Source organism: Chrysochloris asiatica, unplaced genomic scaffold (genome assembly GCF_000296735.1).
Source record: "Chrysochloris asiatica unplaced genomic scaffold, ChrAsi1.0 scaffold00039, whole genome shotgun sequence".
In the NCBI taxonomy this organism is placed as follows: domain Eukaryota; kingdom Metazoa; phylum Chordata; class Mammalia; order Afrosoricida; family Chrysochloridae; genus Chrysochloris; species Chrysochloris asiatica.
The window spans coordinates 1049327-1056191 of record NW_006408557.1 but is presented as its reverse complement, the minus strand read 5'-3'; positions in this window follow the sequence as shown (position 1 = coordinate 1056191).

The following is a 6865-nucleotide window of genomic DNA, read 5'->3' as shown; positions in this document are numbered from 1 at the left end:
AAAAAGAAAGAAAATTGAGTTTGCCACATAAGGAGTAAAAGAACAACCAATGAGCTAATTATAGCCTTTTCCCTTAAATGTGATTATTCCTAAAGATTTGGCTCTGTAGGATAAGCACTGAACTGTTAACCTCAAAGTAGGTGGTTCAAACCCACCAGGATGCTTCTTGGGAACCCTACACAGGGTTGCTATGAGTTGGTATTGACTTGATGGCACTTAAAAACAACAAAAATATCCCTAAAGCTAGTGCATAACGAACCAGATTTCATTTCAGCAAACTTGCCTTCTCTATTTTCCTTGAAACAAGAAAATTGGGTAATCTTGTTCCTTAGTGTTAGAGACTTAATTTTCAAGGCAGATCTTCCAAAATGATTTCAGGTTTGAAGATAATAGTTTCTTGATATTTTTCAAATGCTTTTTAGGACTGGATAAACATTTTCAGGTCAAATCACTCTGTGTCACTGTTCCTTCTATATTCCTTAAAAAATAACTTTGTATTGGAAATTGAAACATTAAGAAATGGTTTAGTGAAGAGCTGGAAATCAGAGAACCACAATCTGCTTTCATCCCCATATCAACCAAATGCTCATTTATTTATAAAGTAATGAAAATATATTCATTGTATTTAAGCAATAATGAGGCAATTTTATCAAACATTAATCACTCACATCTTCTGAGAAGAAATAATGTTGCAAAAACTGTTCATCAAGCCTAATGTTTTTATGCTTTTCTTTATGCTCTTGTCAATAAAATGTATTTATAGATTAAAAATAAAAATGATTTGCAAGCTGTATTTCTTAGGCAAAATAGGCATCTTGAAAAGATAACACTTCATTACAAACTTTCAGTATGGAAATCTTTAGAATATTGAATATGGAACTTCAAATCATTATAATTTACATGATGAAGTAATTCTGAATGTGAGATCCTCAAATGATAACAGGTTGCACCTGTGTATCACTTTAAAGTTTACAAGTTATGTTTACAAATATATCTCATGTGATTCTCAAAACAATCTGATGAGGTAAGTATTATTAACTGTGCTATATAGACAGACAAACTGAGTCTTAAAGAAGCTGAGCAACTTTTCTAAAGTCATAATTCTAACAAGTTTAGGATAAAGGAATCAAAACTAGGTCTTCAAATTTCAAATTCTTTATACTTGGCTACCTATAAGAGTCCTGGTGTGGTGCTGATGGATAAATAATGGACTGCTAACCAAAAGTCGCCAGTTCAAACTCTCCAGCTGCTTCTCAGAAATCCTGTATAGGGTCACTGTGGGTTGGAACCAACTAGACAGTACTTAAAAACAACCACCTCTAAAAATATATGTGTATAACAACCAAAATAAGAATTGATGTTGATGTGCTTGGTAAAGTGAATGGTTATAAGGTAATACCTACAACCCTATTCTGACATATTTTAAATATCAGGCTTAATTTGGCCTCCTTGTGGGGTGGCGTATGGGATGCAAGATGCAAAAATCCCAATGACTTGGGTATTCACTCATCTCAAGAGAAGAGCTTTTAAGAAGTAGAACCACTAAATATGATGACAGACTTTTGGGTTTACTTTTTCTTTTTATCACTCTTTCAGTAATCCTGCTTCTATAGTTCTTTAGTCCAATACCTCTTGTCCACACCACAGTAAGCAAGTGACCCTGGCTAAAAATGGATTCAGTGATGTTTATGAAATTCATGATAATAGTGTTGCAAACAAGGGATGCTCATCTCGGCTCTCCCTTCAAGATAGAACTTGCTTTTCAGCTGCAAGGCATGTAGTTAACCAATAGCCTCCAGCTGTAGGTGCAGTCCAGGTCTGTTGCAACATTCAAGATGTTATACTTCTCTCAGAGTGATCCCCAGCCAATGACGAGTAAGGTCAAGTAATACGTACTCAGTGTGGGTATTTATTTTTGCTGTGGGCAATTTTTTTCTGGAAGAAATTTTATTTCGTCTGCATTGTGTTCTGATAGCTTTTGTTGCCAGACCATGCTTCCTCTCTGTTTTCTTTCACAAAGTTACTTCTCAGTAAGTCTTTTGCACTCCTAACTGTATGTCAGTGTCTGCTTCCCAGAGAATCCAATCTGTGATACTAACCCATAGCACGATCAAATCCTGGCCTTTTCCCTATTAGTATCATAGTCTCTTAAACCTGAAAAAATACTCAGAGCCAAGAAGAAGGGTACATGTTAATGGTGGGAAGTGATAATTATGGAAGTATAGGACTAAAGGTATTTTTATGTTATATTTAAGCAAAAATGTGTGCAATGCAACAAATTATTTGATATAGCCCTTCCAGCCTTGTTTGTGTAACTTCTACCAAATGACTAGGTTTGTTGTAGTTGTTGTTAGGTGCCATCAAGTTGGTACCAACTCATAGCAACCCTATGCACATCAGAACAAAACACTGCCCAATCTTAGGCCAATCTCACAATTGTTGCCACGCTTAAGTCCGTCGATGCTGCCACTTGGCCAATCAATCTCGTTGGGGGTCTTCCACTTTTTCTCTGATCCTCCACCTTACCAAATGTGATATCCTTCTCCAGCAACTGGTCCCTCCTGAAAATATGTCCAAAGTATGATAGACGAAGTTTGGCCATCCTGGCCTCCAGCAAGCACTCTGGCTGCACTTCTTCGAACACAGATCTGTTGGTTCTTTTGGCAGCCCATGGCACCTTCAATATTCTCCTCCAACACCATAACTCAAATGCATCAATTCTACAGTCTACTTTATTCACTGTCCAGCTTTCGCATGCATATGGGGAATGAAAATACCATGGCTTGGGTCAGGCGCAGCTTAGTCCTCAAGCTGACCCCTTTGTTCTTCAGCACTTTAAAAAGGTCTTGTGCAGCAGATTTGCCCGATGCAATACGTCATTTGATTTCTTGACTGCTGCTTCCATTAGTGTTGACAGTTGATCCAAGAAGAATGAAGTCCTTGACAACGTCAATCTTTTCTCCCTTGATAAGAATGTTGTTTATTGGTCCAGTGGTGAGGATTGTTGTTTTCTTTACATTGAGATGCAATCCATACCAAAGGCTGTGCTCTTTGATCTTCATCAATAAATATTTTAAGTCCTCTTCACTTTCAGCAAGCAAGGTTGTATCATGTGCATATCACAAGTTGTTAATGAGTCTTCCTTTAATCCTGATGCCATGTTTTTCATGTAGTCCCTGAAAACCTATGAATAGCAGAGAATGACTAGGTAGGACTATGCAAAAGTGTGGTGCTTAGCCTTTACAACCTGGTCGCATTGCTATAGCTCCTGTAAAGAAAGTTGGTTAGAAGAAGGGTCATTCTGCTATCAGTGAAGTGGTGACCAGAGAGTACACCATCAGCATTCACAAGCACATTCATAGTGCAGGCTTCAAGAAGCATGCCCCTCGAGCACTCAAGGAGATTCGGAAATTTGACATGAAGGAGATAGGAACACCAGCTATGCACATAGACACCAGGCTCAACAAAGGTATCTCAGCCCAAGGAATCAGGAATGTCCTGTACCATATCCAGGTGTAATTGTCCAGAAAACATAATGAGGGTGAGGATTCATCAAACAAGGGCTATATACACTGGTGACCCATGTGCCTGTCACCACTTTTAAAAACCTACAGACAGTCAATCTGGATGACAACCAACAGCTGATTATCAAATATATTTATAAATCTGCACAAAAAATAAGTGAGGCGCTTATGGTACATCAAGGGGATGGCATAGCTTGCTAATAATATACATAAGGTACATGGTATTCTTGTGGGGTGGGGCCATGCAAATAAGGTGTATGGAATCCTATCATGGAATTGGTCAGCTTTGCCATTCCACTAGGCTTAAAATGAGCCATTCCAGAGGTTGGAGAGGAAGTGCTCACTACCCTCAAGAAATAAGAGGCAGGAGTGGAGTGTGTCCTCTGCATGCAAGTTCCTTGATCTGAACCTCCTTGATCCAGGAAACAAATAGCAGTGATATCAGAGACAGCAAAAGAAGGTAAGAAGCAGAGGCAGAGAAATGGCTACAGCAGAGGCAGCTGAACTGGATTGCGCCACAGTGCTGGACTTGCCCACCCATGAAGGAAGAAAGCTGAGTGCCACCAGGCAGGAGGCTTATTGTCAGAATGGGGTGCCTTTGAACACTTATTGTCAGGATTTTAAAATCTTCATAATGCTTGGCCAAGCAGGGCAGAGTTCAAGAGGTTGCTGGACAAGCAGGGCAGAGTTCAAGAGGTTGCTGGACTTATGTCAAGAGTGGAGAGAGGAGTGCAATGCTGATGGATGAACTGTATCCTGGGTGCTTCTAATCTTGAATTGTAATCAGTTGCTTCCCTAATAACCTTCATAATTATGAGTATTGTCTATACAATTTATGTCACCACTGGAAGAAATTATCAGATTCAGCAGAAAAATACAGAGTGCCATGGGAGGGACAGTTTTGACCTCCACCCAAAAGAATCAACCCTGGTCTGATGCTGATGATGAGTCTCCTACTACCCATTGTGATGCCTCTCCTACTATCCATTCGATGCCTCTCTCATACCATTTTTACAATGTGCATAAAGACTAAGGTTATAATATTGATGACTGTGCCTGAATCAGAAAAATACATTAATATCAAGATTTAAACATTCAGAATAAATAGCTAATATGTTCTGGATATATATGAAGAAGAACATGACGTCAGGATTTGAGTAAGGCTCATTAATAACCTGCTATATGTAGATGATACAACTTCGCTTGCTGAAAGTGAACAAGACTTAAAATACAAGGGTGAGTCAAAATATCCACACTTCAGTTACATTAAAATGTCTGTCCACGTCTACAGCTGATGACAACATTGAGCATGCATATGAAATTATTCTGTTGAATAGACAAGTGACAGTGGATTCTATGGCAAATCATTTTGCAAATCAGCCATGACTTTGCCTATGAACTAATCCATGACAGACTTGGGTTTTGCAGAAGTTTGTGCGAAATGGGTACCACAATCACAGAAGAGCATAAACAGAAGTGTTTGGACATCTGCCAACAAAGTTTGGACTGATATGTGATTACTAGTGATGAGACATGGATTCATCACTATGCTCCTGAAAGCAAACGGCAAAGTATGGAATGGAAACATCCTCAGTCACCAAGGGCCAGTATTAGAAAACTATCAGGAAAAAGGTTCAACAATTAACAGTGTTCATTACAGTGAGATGCTTCAACAGTGCTAATTACAGTGAGATGCTCATTGAAGAGCTGAAACCTAAATTTTGGATTCAACACAGAGGACTGCTATCCAAGGCATTATGATCTTGCATGACACTGCGCATCCACATACCTCTGCTCACACTGTTGAAAGTCTGCAAAAACTTTGTTTTGAGGTATTAAAGCATCCTCCCTATAGTTCTTCTCCTGCTTCATTTGACTTTCATCTGTTTGGACCCCAGAAAGCACTTCAAGGACAAAGATTCACTTCTAATGAAAAAGTGAAGACAGGTGTGCATTAGTTGCTCACAGCTCAGCCTAAAACATTTTTTAAAAAGGGAATATGAAAGCTTGTTGGCAGATGGACAAAGTGTATTGAAAAGCAAGGAGATTATGTGAAAAATAATATATTTGCATTTTCTAAAAGTTGATTCAAATAAATTTGACAGCCAGAGTGAAGATAATTTTTAACTCACCCTCTTACTGATGAAGATCAAAGCCCACAGCTTTCAGTATGGATTGTACCTCAATGTAAACAAAACAAATGTCCTCACAACTGGACCAATAAATAACATCATTACCAATGGAGAAATGGTTGAAATTGTCAAAGACAACTTTTGCTTGGATGTACAATTAACACAAAAGAAAGTTATTGTTAAATGCTGTTGAGTTGGTTCTTACTCATAGCGACCCTGTATAGGGTTTTCTAGGAGCACTTGATATGTTTGAACTGTTGATCTTGTGGTTCACAGTCTAGTGCTGTCCTACAGTACAAGTAGGAGTCAAGAAATCAAACAATGTAATGCATTAGGCAAATCTGCTACACTAGGCCTCTTTAAGGCAAATCTGCTACACTAGGCCTCTTTAAATTATTGAAAAGCAAATGTTGAGGACTAAGATGTGCCTAACCCAAGTCAAGGTATTTTCAGTAGCCTCCTATGCATGTAAAAGTTGGACAATAAATATGTAAGACAAGATAATTGATGCCTTTGAGTTATGGTTTTGCAGAAGAATATTAAAAGTTCCATGGACTGCCAGAAGAACCAACAAATCTGTGTTGGAAGAAGGGCAGCCAGAATTTAGTTTAGAAACCAGGATAGTGAGACTTGGCCTCTCATACTTCAGACTGGTTATCATAATGTCCCTGGAGAAGAACATGCATCTTGGTAGAATGTCAATGAGAAAGAGAATTATTCCCAACAAAATGGAGTGGCAGCAGCAATGAGCTCAGTGGTGGTAACAATTGTGAGGATGGCGCAAGACTGGGTAGTATTTGCTTCTGTTGTGCATAGGATTACTATGAATCAGAGCTGACTCAACAGTATCACAAAACAAAACAACATGTCGTTTCTTAGAAAATTTTTATCTTCTTTTTAATTATTAAATAACTTGGTATTAGTAAAGGGCAAAGTATTTGAAACCACTTAGTAAAATCTTCTAATTTTATAATTGAGAAAACTGAGACTTAGAGATGTTAACTGACTTTTTTAAAAGTCAAGTGTTAATGTTAAAATTAGAAGCAGGCCCCTAGATATTCAGGTCTCCAACAATTAGGCTAGATTATTCCTTATACTACGAAAAACAGCAGAACGAAACACTGACCTATCTGGGGCCAACAACACAACTGTTGCCACGCTTAAGTCCGTCAATGCTTCCACTTTGCCAATCCATCTCGCTGGGGGTCT